The sequence below is a fragment of the Phycodurus eques genome, chromosome 7 (assembly GCF_024500275.1).
Source record: "Phycodurus eques isolate BA_2022a chromosome 7, UOR_Pequ_1.1, whole genome shotgun sequence".
Taxonomy (NCBI): Eukaryota; Metazoa; Chordata; class Actinopteri; order Syngnathiformes; family Syngnathidae; genus Phycodurus; species Phycodurus eques.
This window is the reverse complement of record NC_084531.1, coordinates 22,891,247-22,908,002: the sequence shown is the minus strand read 5'-3', so window position 1 is coordinate 22,908,002 and position 16,756 is coordinate 22,891,247. Positions and strand designations below refer to the sequence as shown.

The window sequence follows — 16,756 nt, the reverse complement described above, 5'->3', positions numbered from 1 at the left end:
GTATTTTGTAACAAAAAACATTTTTGACGAGTTTGGAAATTTTGTTTTCAATAAATGTTGCATTAAAGGACCAATAAGCTACCAAAGCGTGTCAGCTGTGATCACCAGATCCAGTAGTAACAACATATGTGCTGTATAATGTTGACTACATTCTGTGATTTAATGACACAGACGTCAAAGTCATTTCACTTCATATGGGTGTTTATTGTATATATTTGTTATGATGCAAATATGAAATAAATTAATTAAGATAGTAATACCCTCTATTCCTATCTAATTTCACCATTAAAAATATTTTATACCATCATGATATCTGAAATATAATCAAATATATAGTGTTTCATGACTTTGATTTCAACCTAGATTTGAATTGCGCATATTTGTGTGAATGTGTGTGCGTGCGTGTGTGCATGCATGCGCATGTGCAAGAAGGTCAGTAATTGGAATGGCTGCGGGCTTGTCTAGGTTAAAATGTCCAGCCTCGTTTTTATAGTCCAGCCTGGCCTGACTCAAGCTATGAAATATTTAGCTGCGTGGGCAGCATTATTTAGTCATGGAATATTGCTGCCAAACATAAAAATTTCTTCACACGAGATTTCAAAACTGTAAATTTAATCGTAACTATAGCCAAAGACAAAGGTTTAAATGTTGGTATTCACACAAATAAATAAAACCATTCAACTGTAAAAAACTAAACAACAAAAACAAGCCTTTACCATTAAAATACACATACACACTGTTACATTTTTACCTAAAAAAAAAAAAAAGGTCAAATAATATCACTGTATATACAGTATGTACAGTAATTGGAAGTAATTATATTTATAAAAACGTTAGACACAATAAACTTTTGAAGAATTTATTTTACAAACGTGACACACAAAAAACCTCCCCATAGAGTGCCTCAGTCGCTTGCTCACCGAAATGCAATGGACAGTCCTCTCTATTAATTAAAACTCAATTCCAGTTCCATGGATGCGCATAGTTTTTGTGTAATACTGGAAACTAAAAATAAAAAATAATTATAATTTGTACTTAAAACAGATTTGCAAAACACTAGTTACCCAGTGGAGGGAAACACTTACTTGTGAGACATTATTAAAAAAAAAAAAAATTCCATTGAAGTTTGGATGTTGTGTAAAGTGTAAATAAAAGCAGAATACAGTGATTTGCAAATCCTTTTCAACCTATATTCAATTGAATATGCGACAAAGAGTTCTGAGGTCCCAGGTTCAAATCCAGCCTTGCTCTATGTATATTGGAGAATATACATAGTGTGCCTGCGTAGGTTTTCTCCAGGTACTCTGGTTTCCTCCCACATTCCAAAAACAAGCATGGTAGGTTAATTGAAGACGAAATTGTCTGTAGGTGTGAATTGGAGTGTGAATGGTTATTTGTCTCTTTGTGCTCTGCGATTGGTTAGTGTTAGTTCAGGTTGTACCCCACCTCTTGCCCAAAGTCAGCAGTAGGCGCCAGCACTGCCGCGAACCTAGTGAGGATAAGTGGTACGGTAAATGGATGGATGGATGCCTGCAACACGTTTAAAAGAAGCTGGAGCAGGGGAAGAAAAAGTGGAGGGATGCTCAAAAAACAGCTATTTAGAACAATCCACAGGTGAACAGGTTAACTGGAAACAGGTGAGTGTCATGAGTGGGTATAAAAAGAAGCATCCCCCAAAGGCTCAGTTGTTCACAAGCAAGGATGGGGCGAGGTTCATCACTTTGTGAACAACTGCGTGAGCAAATACTCTTAACAGTTTAAGAAGAACATTTCTCAACATACAATTGAAATGAATTTAGGGATTTCATCAACTACACTCCATAATATAATCAAAAGATTTTGAGAATCTGAAGAAATCTGTATGTAGCATTGAATACCTGTGACTTTTCATCTCTTGGGCAGCACTGCAATAAAAACCGGCATCATTGTGTAAAGGATATTGCCACGTGGGCTCAGGAACACTTCAGAAAACCAATGTCAGTTAAAACAGTACGTCGCTATATCTACAAATGCAAGTTAAAACTCAACCATGCAAAGCGAAAGCCATATATCAACAACACCCAGAAACGCTGCTGGCTTCTCTGGTCCCGAGCTCATCTGAGATGGAGTGATGCAAAGTGCAAAAGTGTGCTGTGGTCTGACGAGTCCACATTTCATATTGATTTTGGAAATCATGGACGTCGTGTCCTCTGGTCCAAAGAGGAAAAGTACCATCCAGATTGTTATCAGCGCAAAGTTCAAAAGCCAGCATCTGTGATGGTATGGGGGTGTGTTAGTGTCCATGGCATGGGTAACTTGCACATCTGTGAAGGCACCATTCATGCTGAAAGGTACATACATGTTTTAGAGCAACATATGTTGCCATCCAATCACCGTCTTTTTCAGGGACATCCCTGCTTATTTCAGCAAGAAAATGCCAAGTCACATTCTGCACGTGTTACAACAGTTTGGCTTTGTAGCAAAACTGTTTGAGCACTAGACTGGCCTGCCAGCAGTCCAGACCTTTACCTCTTGAAAATGTGTGGCCCATTAAAGAGCAAAATACAACAATGGAGACCCTCGACTGTCAAGCAAATGAAATGGTACATCAAGCAAGAATGGTAAAGAATTCCACCAACAAAGATTCAACAGTTAGTGTCCTCAGTTCCCAAACGCTTATTGAGTGTTGTTAAAAGGAAAAGTGATGTAACACAATGGTAAACATGCCCCTGTCCCAGTGTTTTTGGAATGTGTTGCAGGCATCACATTAAAAATGAGTGAATGTTTGCAGAAACAAAATAAAGTTGATCAGTTTTGAACATTAAATATCTTGTCTTTGTAGTGTATTCAATTTAATATAGGGTAAAAATGATTTGCAAACCATGGTATTCTGTTTTTAGGTATGTTTTACTCAACATCTGAACTTCATTTGAATTGGGGTTTGGACTAGTGCTCCAGAATGGCTAAATGCCTACTGTGGTGCCAATTATCTAGAAACAAAGAAACAATCATGAAATGTTTTCTTCTTGTAATTGGTATATTAGTTACAGATTCAGACACAAGTTAGATCTTGGAATGCTACTCGAAGTAAAATTGTAAAGAGCTCATCAAAGCATTTATTCAGAGATTCTCACACATCATAAATTTTCTGATATGGATGGACTTGTCTATTCAGTGGAAACAAAGAATAGGTGGTCTAAAAACAGCTATTGTTAAATAATTCATGGTGTAAGACTAGTTCTAAGGAAATGCATGAAGTAAAAAAAAAAAAAAAAAGGACATGAATGCTTTGGAATTTCCTAAAATTCTGGATAAATTGGTCATAAAATGTCGTCTGATCTTCATCTAAATAGCACTGTGATGCTGTCAGCAAATTACTGACAATAAAGATATATCTGCTGAACTGAGTCTGACTGATTCATGCAGGTCAAAATATGGTAGCAAAATAAGCCATTAGACACTGAATTAAGATGATTTCAATGTAAAATATTAATCTAATGCTTTGATTGCTTTTTGTATATGTTTTTTTTTAAATCTTGTTATCGATATATAGGCTGAGAACATATACAGGAAATGTGCGACTCATGCGAATCTATTTCTATTGGAAAACCATTTTCATGTTGTTACATATATATGTCCTCGTGTGGACACACAGTTCCTCTTAAAAATAAAAAATGTGAACAAGACGTGTGTTCTGTGATCCACATTTCTGGTGCAAAAAATGTGCTTTGTGTATAACCATTTTGTTTTGCTGCTGGAAAAAAATGGTATTGTGTTACACAGTTGCCATTGGAAAGCAACGCCATGGTTTTGTGAATTAAAGGAGAAAGTGCGCTTGAACAGCATCTGTCTCATTACAAAGCCAGACAAAGAACAAACATTAATTTGTCCTCTCGTGATGTGACCTAATTATTTCTTATATGATGTTCTTAGTTCATGACTCACTCTCTTTGGGGGAAGGAGCCCATTAAATGATTATCATATTAAACTGCACAGTGACTGGTGAGGAGTGGACCCAGTAGCAATGTTATCTACAAAGGAAAGAATTGAACAGCTTCCATTTTTTTTTTTTTTTTTTCACAGTATTATTATCGAATGGAAGAGTGTAACAGCTGGCAGCTCAATGACTTGGCAGGAAATCACAGCAGCTGGGACAAAGACTTCAACATCTTTAGCTGCCACACACATACCAACACATACAATGCCCGCCTCAAGCCTGTAAATACTGGACACTATTTACCTGGAGCTACAGCCCGTGAGGATGCTAAAAACGGTGGACGCTTTTAAACCCTTGTCAAAAATGTACGTGTTAAGTGTGCAAATAAGATAAACCATCCGTTAAAGTTTATCTTACAAATGTTAGTGCTTAATGGCAGCCTTTCAAGCTCCACACTCCTGACCTTAAACTGATTTATTGGGTAGTTAACACATCAGCGGAGAACACTTCGCAGTTCTAAGGGGGCATCTTCATGCGCGATCAGAGATGTAGCAAACTGACTGGAAGTCCCCTGCCAGATGTCTGACCTCATCCCCCCTCGATCCAGGGTGTAATTCATTAGAGCTCAGTCGAGTATTCTTGTCAACATTCTCTACAATGATATACTCTCAGGAACAGAATACTGTAGTCCCCTTCAATGTCTATCCATCCATTTCTATACTACTTATACTTTTCAGGGTTGCGGGGAGCTGGAGCCTATCCCAGCTGAATTTGGACAGAGGACAGCCCTCACCCTGGACTGGTCACCAGTGAATCACAGTGCACAGAAAAAGACAGACAACCATTCACACTTGTAATCACACTGTCACAGTGTGAAATGAACAAACGCTGCTGCCACATACGTCAAGCGAATGGACAACTACATGATCAGTGACGTTCCCTTTAATGTGTTGCTACAACAAAATTTCATTCCATGTATCTAAGTAGCTTGTTCTCGGGCTACTTTGCTGCACAGGGTGTCAAGAAAATGTGCGGGCTTAAATGAAATCAACACTATCAAGGCATTCTGGAGCTAAATGTGCTCAGTGTCAGAAAGCCTGGTTTCAGCCGCAGGTCATGGTTAGATCACAACAGGATAAAGACCCAAAACACAGGTAAAAACAACCAAGAATGACTATGAACAAAATATTGGCTTATTCTCAAGTGGCTTCCTGTGAGCCCTGATCAAAACCCAGTGTTGAATTGACCTGTCGCAGTAGATCTTAGATTTATTGTTCAATTCATTTCCAACTTTTTCAGTGGTTCTGTGTTTAACACTGGTTCCTTCAACCCACCTGCTTCGTTTCACAAGGTGTGTATTTCTATATGTAAGAAAAACAGTGAGACTTAAAGCGTTTGATGAGGGATAACATCCTTAGTCACAACAAACCGGACAGTTAACTGCCTTAAAGGTGCCATATTTTACCAAATCAACTTTGTCTAGTATCTGGGATGTAATATTGTCTCTATTGTGCCTCAGTAAACATGTGAAATGTGAATTAAAATCGTCCACGGGTTCCTGAGTTCCAGACGTTTTTCTGCCGAGAGGCCTGAAATCAGGTCATTCGAATTTTTTGAGCTTATCGACGTCACTAGCGAAGATCTCCGCCTACCTCTCCGCTCCCAAGCCAGCTCTGTCAACATAACAAACGCGTGTGCTCTCACAGGTGGGCCTTCTACACGGGGGCAATTAATCAGAGGAAAGAGGGCGGTCTTAGCCATATATGGACAAAGTGGATACAGAACTGGGTCAAACAGAAGTAGCTGTCAGAGGGGCCTTTTCTGGACACACGTATGTCAAAGCCATGGTGCTTTTTAAAAATGGAATTGACACTTTTATACTAAGTCCACGTTAGAGAATCACTCTATGGAGATCTAAATAGCCAAAATATGGGACCTTTAAACAGGTGGTCCAGAACGATCAAGGTAGGCCTTGCACAACGAGGCTATTCATAACATCAACACTCAGTAATCCAATAAAGCATCCATCCATTTTCTGTACCGCTTATCCTCACTAGGGTCGCGGGCATGCTGGAGCCCATCCCAGCTGTCAGTTAAATTATGTCCTAAGAGACTGGCTGCTTAATGGAACAAAAAATCACTCTGACTTCAGTTTAAAAAGCACAATATAAATGAATACAACTTACCATAACCTGTGAACAAGCAGAAATCTTTTAAATGATAGTGCCTATATTAATCTGACAAAATATTCAATATTAGTCATTTGAGTTTTATTGGACTCTCAATAAGGTCCTAAAAATGTGTGTGCAAGTTGGGAATTTTATGAGAAAATGAACAGGTGGCACTTCAGGCACTGTGCAATATCAGGCTGCTGCCATACTAATTCTTGCCTGGTCTCTCTCACAGACACAGCCGTCTGCAGCTGTCAATCAAGCCATCATCAAATATGCATCAGGAGCTGCCCGCGTGCCTGTAAATAAGGTAAATAAAAAACGGTGTTTGAGTGCAAGAAACCTTCCATTTTTGAGTGCAAAGTTGACAGAAGCATGGAAGATATTCCTCGCTATGTGTGTATGAGTGTGTGCCTTCATGTGTGCCTGATATCTATATTCAAAGGAAATCTAACCTACATTTTACCTTTGTAAAATAGCTCCCCACCAACCATAGTAGCTGAGGATTGTTGAATGGAGTAGCATTTTTTAAAATGAATTTTATGCAGAAAAAGGAAGAATGTTTAATGAATCCGCATTATTCACTAAATCCATCTCTTTTGGGGGATTTTTGAACTCTTCTGAACTGAATTCCACTTTTGCAGATTCAATGTAGGGAAAGATCCATCCATCAATCCATCCATCTTCTCCCGCGAAGGAAAGGATGTTTTGGATCATGTCTAGTTATTACATGCTGACTGGTCACTTGTGTTGTGTCCACAAGGGAAATATAGTGAATAGTGAAATATACACTCTATTGCCAAACGTATTCGACCACCTGCCTTGACTCACATATAATCTGAAGTGACATCCCCTTCTTAATCAATAGGGTTTAATATGACAGTGGTCCACTCTTTACCACTATAGCAGCTTTAATTAGTCTGAAAAGGCTTTCCACAAGATTTAGGAATGTGTGTAGGGAATTTTTGACCACTCTTCCAGAAGTGTATTTGTGAGGTTACACAGTGATGTTGGACAAAGAAGGCCTGGTTCTCAGTCTCCGCTCTAATTCATCCTTAAGGTGTTCTGTCCTGTTGATATCATGATTCTGTTAAGGCTAGTCAAGTTCATTTACCCTGAACTCTCTCATCCATATCTTTGTGGACCTTGCTTTGTGCACTGGTGCACGGTCATGTTAGAAATGGAAGAACTGTTCCCACAACTTTGGGAGCATGGAATTGTCCAAAATATTGGCACCTTAGTTCCAGTGAAAGGAACTGTGAAGGATTTAGCATAAGAGCTTTTGAGCCACTCATTGATCTCAACAATTTTGGGGATGGCCCCTTCCTGTTCCTACATGACTGTTCACCAATGCACAAAGCAAGGTCCATAAAGACATGGATGATAGCATTTGGTGTGGATGAACTTGACTGGCCTGCACAGAGTCCTGACCGCAACCTGATAAAACATCTTTTGGATGAATTGGAGTGCAGACTGAGAGCCAGGCCTTCTCATCCGACATCACTGTGTGACCTAACAAAAACGCTTCTGGAAGAGTAGTCAAAAGTTCCCTTCACAACCTTGTGGAAAGCGTTGTCAGAAGAATTAAAGCTGTTATAGTGGTAAAGGGTGGATCAATGTTATATTAAACCCTATTGATTAAGAAAGGGATGTCACTTCAGATCATATGTGAGTCAAGGGAGGTGAACGAATACCTTTGGCAATATAGTGTAGATCAGTTCTGATATTACAGACTGACAAGCTTTTCGGAGCGGCATAGTGGGATAATTATTCCTGCATCTCATGAGGGGATGCTAGCTATCTGAGCACATAACACAATTACAGAACAGTCAATGGGACAATGTCCAGTTCCAGGGCTCCAATATTGTACAGCAATACAAAAATGACGAAATCATGTTTACCAGATGAACAAATAGTATAAATATAAGCTGTACATGTTACAGCTCTGCAACACACTGTCCTCAAATTATTTTTGTCCATATTATAAACATATCAACACAATGCCTTTATACCTGCCTTAATTGTATTTATAGACTTAGTTCATAAGTGAGATGGTAGGTTAATACAATAAAATATATTCTTTAAGTACTCCACATCTAAAAGTAAAAAAATTATCCAAATGAAATTATTTACTGGAATAGACTGTCCTTTGAACCTACTTACACAGCTGTGCACAAACTGTGTGCACAATGTACATAAAAGGACAGTCACATGGCCTCTAATTCTATAGGGGGCTCCCTAGAAGGTGGCTAAACACATGAAGCGATACACATGGCAGATGCCACATTGCCAGGGACTGCACCAGATACCCAACCTTTAATGAAAGGCATCCACAAAGACAGCACTGATGACTTAGGTGAACATGGCAAGGTTATGTTTTGATTGCTATATGTAAGTCAGTTAGTTTGCAGGCTTACACACAAAGGGCCCGATTTACTGAGCTCCAAATAGCGGGCGCTAAATTGCGTGGTTAGTGTAACAGATTGTGTGCGCTGTTGCTGGGCATGTTCCATGTCAGCCACTAAGGCCCGCTGCACGCTGAGCAATGCATTATGCACGGAACTGGACAATCATGAACAAATTACAGTCAGCGATACATCCGCGCACACCTGGCGACGAGTCCTTGCACAAATATCATAATTTTCAAATCTTCAACTGTCAGAATATACATCAAATATTTTTTAACAAACCTTCCAATGATAATAGTATTTTTGGGAAAAAATAAAACACCTGAAATGCAATCAAGACATTTGACAGGATTTATCAAATTCAAAAAAAATAGTTATTTATTGAATTTTCAGCTTTAGGAGGTCACATACTGTATATAATGAAATCATCCCAACAAGTCAAGTTGCAGTACATTTGGACATAAAGTAGGACCCCTTATTTGATAGCAGCTTCACAATTCTTGCATCCATTAAACTTGGAGTCACAAGTTTTGGAGCGCTTCTGCTTTTTTAGAGACGGTGCATTGTCATGCTTGAAGACGATTTTGTCAATGGAAGCCCGGTTCTTCTTTTGGTACCATGGAAGAAATTGGTCAGTTAGAAACTTTATTTTCACTCCTTCAGGGCCCATAAAGAGGCCAACAAGCTCTCTCCTCTGCATGTTTCAGATTTGCAGCTCAACAACAATTCATTCAGTTCAGTTATGGGATTGAATCTGAGCTTGTGCATTTTCCTCCTACTGTGACTGAGGTGGGGCCATCAACAGCAATCAAACCGCTCTTGGCTCCTGCTATCATAATTACACAAGGGCATACCATCATCAATGGATGTTTTTTGTTTTTTTTTCAAACAGAACATGCCACTGTGAAAGTACAAATCGCGAGAGCATACACTCGTAAAGACAACAGACAGATGACGTGCAAAATGATAGCTCACTGCCCCCCAACTCATTAAAGATTCTGTGTTTGTTTCGACAGCATGCAGTCTGAGACCATTTAAAGGTTTGTACGAACATACTGTACAGTACATACACATGCACATACCTTCTACCACAGTAACGAGAAAAACAGAGAAACAAACTACATAGTAGTGAAGTGAAAAACCGAAGCGAAAGAATGGATTGTCCAAGTTGAGAAAAATGAATGAGTGAACTGATTGAGAAGGGGGTAAAAGGGTGGAGCATCCATCCATTATGTGGCAGTGTTACTTTCTGACACTGGTAATTGATGAGGAGAGCTCGAGGTGTGAGCACACACTCCTTTTCAATCTATCTCCACTCGCTATCTGGGTTTGCTTGTCAGGTCTGCGATGTCACAGCAGACCACAGCGATTACAGATGAGATGGAGACAAAACTGTCCACTGGAGACACAAGTCCCACATATTCTCAAACAGGAGTCTCGAAACCTTTTCTAACGAGGGTTCTAGTTTGTTAAACACGGTATTAAAAAACTACAGCTGCCTGTGTATCTTTAAGCCATCCTGTCAAGTATTTTTCCGCGTCTTTAAACTACAGCAGCTTTGCACAGTTACACCTCTTCTTGACTTCATTTACTTCAGTTCAGTATTTGATATTAACGCAAGTAATGCAATGCCCATTAATCATTTTCGACCGGTTGCTCCTGCATAGAGCAGTGACATTAAATGTTAAAAGTAAGATGTATAAAGCAGAGAAGCGCAAGCTTAAAGCAGGCCGTATTAAATTTTATTTTTGGATTAAGCCGTCGGCCATGCACGCCCGCTGTGATTTTGATTCTGTAATTATCATGAAATGTGCCTCAAAAGTAAAACAATTTTTTAATTTTATGTTTTCTACGGATTAGCATAGGAAACAATTGGTTGATGCATTGATGTTGCTCCTGCTCGACCACCTGCTCAATACAACTCTGGAATGGAAATAGGATTTAAGAACATTCAGGGAGAGATTCTACAGTCCCTCGAATGCAGCCATACACACTGACGGAAAGTGAATAGAATGACTTTACCCAGGCTAGCGGAGTGGGAACACAGGCTTAGCAGATCAGTATCTCTACATTAACTGAACAGTTTTTTACAGGTACAGTTACAGGTACTTTTTTTGGTTTTATGTGGCATGTACGTTTAATGTGAAGAGGTTTAGGTTGGGTTTGAAGCTGGACTGTCTTGTTTTGCCATTGTCTTATGTTACAAACCATTTATTATTTAATTGTTAAAAAAAAGAATTTAAAAAAAATCAGGCAACGAGTTGTAGTCAATTAGTGCTCTCACACACACAAAACAAAATTAACAAATATTCACTGACTGACTGTTAAGTTTGTCGATACTGCAATATACAGGTGTCAAACACTAGGCCTGGGGGCCGGATCCAGCCAGTGTCATGGCAAATCATGTAATTGATATTTCTTGCTAAAATCTGGACCAATACTGAAAAACATACTGTAACTGTAATGTGGCCCACGTCAAAAAATGAGTTTGACACCCAGATGTAATCGATGAAGGAGGACATTTGGTCAAATTGGTTCGCAACTGGACCCACAGCATGGTGCAACTCCAAAGCAGAGTCAAATTGGCGCGATGGCAGTGTCATGCCCCTGAGCCATTGGAAGGGTTATTTCTCCAACAACACCTCCCAATTTATATTCATTATTAATGTTTTGGTCCGCAGTGGGTTTTAAATGTATTGCTTACATTGCTGCTGCAATAAAGCCTTTTACTGCAGGCGCCTTCAGTAGAGGGCGTCGGTAATTACACACTATAACTAGTAATAATATAGCTGGAGTTTTGGTCCCATTTGCTTGTGTTCCCTTGGTATTTAACTTGACATGAGCAATAGAAGAAAATGGTATTTTCTTCTATTGTCCACGTAATAGTTTATATTTGACTTCAACAGATATCAGTTTTTACTCACCAACTTCGGTTTACAGCAAGAGACAAAGGCATTACTAGGATTAGGAAAAACAAATTGAATAACGCCTGCAGAAATCACTAGAGAACCTGATATTTATGGAAAGAGAACATCTTAGATGGCCACATCTATTTACATACTCACCAGCTAAACATGTCAAAAATATTTTACCTTTAAGTGAATACATCTTAAAATCAGCTATTTCTCTTTCTGCTAAGGTTAAAAAAAAAAATTTTAAAAAGAGAACATAAAACTGTCATCACTAGAGATGCATATTGGTAACTTGCAGGATGCAGCGGTTCGGCTCAGCAGTGATATATCAGCACAACACAGCACCTTTCTACGTGCAAGCTGCTTGGCATTCAGCGCGCCACTCGCTCCCTTGTGCTCTATGTCTCTCTTGGCATCAGTCCTCTCTCCTTCTCTCCACCTTTCTTTTTTTTTTTTCTCCTCACGCTCAGCACCATCTCTCACTCGCTCTTCCCTGGTGAGCTGGAGATGTGCCAACGAGCCAGCGTCTGTCATAGCGTGCGTGTAGACACACACATACAAGCACAAACACACGCGTATCGGTGTCGACATTTAAACCCCGACTGTAGTGGACAACGTGTCATTGCAATGAGAACATTATAAATGCATAATCTGGATTTACCATGCCAAACCATAAAACAGAGAGTTCCCACAACATTATTTTTTCTTTTAATTATCCATCTTTTCTTCTTTCTCTGCTTTCGTGAATAATCCCTTGCTTTTCAGTTCTTTTTCAACCTGTTTTACTCCCATGTGTTCCATTATTGATTGTAAAACCTCAAATCTCATTTGACCTTATGGGTTTTTTCTCTCTCGCTTTCCCTCTCTTTCTCTGCGGTACGATCTTGACGCCACCAACACCACATTTTCTCTTAATTGACCTCAGTTTTTAAGAAAGTAAAAATTCTTCTCATCATCTCACCCTCCCTCCATCTCGCAAATGTTTGCCTTTCACTGCAGCTACACTACATCCCATCCCCAGCCATCCTTTTAAAATGTCATTTTGAATGTGTTGAAATAGAAACATCACTGCAGGCAGCAACGTGTGCCTGAGATTGGTCCTGCAGACCCGCAGCATAGAGTATATAATTTTCCCACAAATATTAAACAGTATTGTCCATCTCCTTCTAAAACTCAGTGAATGTATCTGTGTAGTGTAGTTCTGGCTTAATATTCAACAAGGTCTAATCCAAATTTAGTACTGCGTATTACTTTTCCCTTCCAATGCCCCCTTTGCTTTTCTTTTCATTTCTTTTCTTGTATGGATTCTGCTGATGAATGAAATGGTCTTGTCGCCTTGAACTTGAGCACTTCTTATCGGTTAGTTTTTTTTCCAATATGTGTTTATTGCTCTATTTAAGATTTACTTTTCACTCAAAATTTTCATGAGAACAGGGTTCACTTTCCCATGGAGACACACTAAATAATTATACCCACCTTTTTCTAATCTACAATTTACACTTCTTTTCGGCGTCCTTATTGAATATGACATTGACAGATAGAGATGGATATTACAATGTGGCAAATACAGAAGACTTTGTTCAAAGCTGCTGGGAAACAAAAATGCATACATTATTATCATTTTTACATTTATTAAATATTGATAGCAGGTAGATTTTTTGCCATGCTCATCTATTATTCAATCCATGGTGACTTTATTGACTGAACAAATCTTGGATTTGTGAGATGATGAGCCACTTTTAAACTGGGTTACGTTTATTAATTAATGTTGTCAATTTAATTACTTCCAATCCACTCATCCAGCAGCCTAACTCCTTGAACTCGACACAATCTAAGAGAAAACAGTACTGCTTCATTGCCTTTCGCACAAGCAGTAAAGTGTTTTCAGACTCATGTTTTGTGCAGATGCACGCCATTTCCCATAAAACGACTTCTTCTGTTGCACTCGTTTTCCATGTAGAAGGGATCTTTTTGCTGCATCAGTAATTGGGCACCATTACACTAAGCACAATTTCATTGGTCAAAATTAACCTTTCTCACCTGAGCTCCCACTCTGGTATGGTGCTTAAGGAACTTGACACTCGACCTCAGTCGGCAAGAAGAACTGCCACTTTTCCATCTGTTTGCATATTGTATTGAAAAGTCCTTCATATGAATCTGACCTTCAGCTTGCTATAGTCAAGGCAATCTGCTTCTCCTGTGCTCATCCAGAAGGTGGTTGTTCACGCAAGTCTCTTATTATTTTATGTCATTGTTCCATACTTCTGGCATCTACTGTATAAGGCAGACGGAAAAAAAACACATTCAATGCAGTTGACAACCATTATTAGCAAAATACAAATGTTGAGCCACGAGAACCTAACCAAAAAACGCATTGCCTCCAACAGAATGCTCTGTTTATTCAAATCATTAGGCTGGTGATTGAAATGTGCATTTTCTCTTTGAGCTCCAAACTGAAACTGGAAACATATCGCCTCTGATAATGTCTCAGAACGCAGCTGTTACCCAAATTCCATTCATGCATTCTCAATACCTCCTAGTCTGTTCAGGGCCACGTGGAACCTTGATGCTACCTCAGCAGTGATGAGTACGCACTGGAAACCTGTCCAGTGAGGAGTCACCTTGAGTCAAGTCAATCACCAGGCAATTGAAATAGGCCCACTAAATAGGACTTCATACCACACCAGCTGCCCAGATGTCAGCTCGGTCAAGCACTATGCTACCGCACTGCAAAAAAAAAAAAAAAGATTTCTCAGAAAGTAAAAAAAATAATAATAATAATACACACAATACACAGTCGCATGTGAAATGTTGGGATGTTTTGGAGACAGGAGTGGGATGAAATGCTTGATTTCCACCAACGCTATCTCGGCCTAATTTATGTTGTTATATTATATGTGTTATGGAGGAAACCCCATAAAACTGCATATGGGGCCATTTAAATAGAAGGAATACTGATGGGCTGACACAGCAAAGTATTTATATTGTTGAGTGTGTGCTGCTCTCCCTTCAGCTTTATGTGGTTTCCTACATATTCCCGATCTGTCTCGTGGTGGTGCAGCAAGAGCCATTACCCAGCAGACCATTAGATAATATCAAAGAGTAGCTACAGCACAGCATTGTTTTGTACACTTGGCCCCTATAGCACTCTGCTGCTCGAGCTTTTAATGCGAGGTGCAATACTTGCCGGTTGTTGCTGTTACTCACCTGTGTCTTTTTGGGAGCTTCCACCATTAACCCCCCAGGTCCCCAACCCTCCCCTCCCCAATTCCATTTTATGATTATCCACTACCATGCTCCCTTTTTTCCCCCACTCACCTTCAGCAGTCCTCCTTCTCTGCTACCATTATGGCCTACCGTCCCCTCCCATAAACACATCTCCCCTATCATCTGGACCATCCCCTCTCCCCTGTGCTTTTCTGTATTCCATCTGCCCTCTTCCCCAGACAACTCATTTTAAGTCACCCCAGGTCTCCTCTGCCCTCTGCACAGCCTGCCACTTGTCCACCCTTTTAACTTATTTAATCATGCCCCCGCCTACATGAAAACTGTGTATCCTTACCAATTCTTTCATCCAATCCTCTCTCTGCCAAAAATCCATCCATCCATTTACAACACCACTTGTCCTCATCACAGTCCATCACAGGTGTGACTGAAACGTTGGAAGAAGCAGTACCTGGACAAACCCCATGCAGAAGAACGCAAACTCCACACACAGCGAGGCCGTAGCTGAGATTCAAACCCAGAACCCCAGCGTTGTGAGACAGATGCGTGCTAACCACTCTCCACCAAACTCTCGGGATGAAAATTGGGAATATCATCATTTCCCATCCGTCCTCATCCCTTCAACCATATTTACTCTCACTCCCCACCTCTCTCTTTCCATTTCCCCATTTGCCTCGAGTCTTCAAATTGGATATCATCACATCTCGACCGTGTAGAGAGAACCCCCGCGCCATTATCTCCCCATCGTGCCTCCTCTGGTTCCCTCACATCCTCTTTGTGCATTACTCAGACGGAGAGTGGGGGAAATTGCGCAATAAACAGGCGAATAACAGTAGAAATGGAGACATTATAGACTGTACCTGTGCGTCTCCCTCGCCTCCTCGCTGGTGGTAGAGGTTATTTCTCCAGTTATCTCCACTCTTGTCAAACCAATCGCACAATTCCTCTCAGCCAAGAATGCGTGAAATAATCCCACTCCGGATCAGCAACTTTTTTTTTTTTTTTTTTTTTAGAGACAAAAATAGTCCACTTTTCTATTTGCGTTGTCTCGCCGTTCACTGTGCGACGCTCACTTTTGGGGTCTGTCGGGCCACGTGAGTGAGGATCAGTCGAGTTGAAATCAACCAGGTGCCCAGCGTCCGCTCGAGATCCACTGCGACGGGGCTTACGAGCGGAGAAAACGCCGCTAAACCGGCGCACTGCCGCGTTACGCGAACATTTGCTCTCCACATGAGACCCCCCACACCCCCCAAGCCACCCACACCCCGCGCCCCCTTCTTGCGCTCGCCCGTTAAAGGCCAATATCCAACCGCCGATGACAAAGCATTGACAACGGCAAAGCCTGGAGCGGAGAATTCCTTCCTAAAGACAGCCGCGTGTTTGTTTGTCCCCTGAGTGTTGCTGATGATGATGCTCGTCGCTCCCAGACGCAAGTGCGTGGCTGTCCCAACAGCGGAGTTCAGCCATCATTTCCGCAGCTCTTCCCAAACACCTCTGATGGAATGACAACCTCCTGGTGGCGCTCCAAAGAAAAACGGGTATCTCCCAGGAGTCCTTGCGCTCTTTCCGCCTCACAAGTGACTTTGACTTGACCCGTCGCTCAGGAGATTTTGCAGCCTGTAGAGCAATGTTCCACCAGCCCCCCAACAACCAAAATCCCCTTCTTAGCAGCAATGAACCTCCGCGTGGTCTTATCCCTGCTCAAACGGTCTGTGAGCATCCGAGATGTGCCCCGCCTGCGGTTACTTTCACAGCAGCGCGGCTGCGGGCTTTGTCCCGGGAGCCGATGCACGACCCAACCCAGTATGTGTCCTCCCCCGCCTCTGCGTCCGTCCGTCGATTAGACACTGCTGGCTGCTGCCTGGATTGCGCAATAATTAATTGATGCGGGGCGTTTGCCTGAAATTGTCTTTTATTTTTAGAGTCGAGCTGGATAACACAGAGAAACCATAGCCAAGCTTAAAATGGGGAGTTCCTGTTGGTTATGTTCATTTGATTCCAACTTTTGAAGTAGATTAAGGGGGGGGGCAGAATGGATTTACATGCTGGAGTGCACATAAAATCTGGCAATGGCTTTCACAAAACAGTATGGTAATGATTACAGTATAACTCTTTTTTTTTTTT

At 40.8% G+C, this 16,756-nt stretch overlaps 1 protein-coding gene across 4 annotated transcripts in view; it reads right to left on the bottom strand.

Annotated features, from left to right (window-relative positions):
• Positions 1-16,442, bottom strand: part of zgc:172282 (leucine-rich repeat and fibronectin type III domain-containing protein 1-like protein) — a 143,327-nt gene extending 126,885 nt beyond the window's left edge. For all 4 annotated transcript variants that reach the window (XR_009768921.1, XM_061682017.1, XM_061682014.1 and 1 more), the window contains exon 1: positions 15,493-16,442. The gene's annotated coding sequence lies outside the window, so the exon portion shown is untranslated. The remainder of the gene's footprint in view (positions 1-15,492) is intronic.
• Between the last annotated feature and the right edge of the window lie 314 nt (positions 16,443-16,756).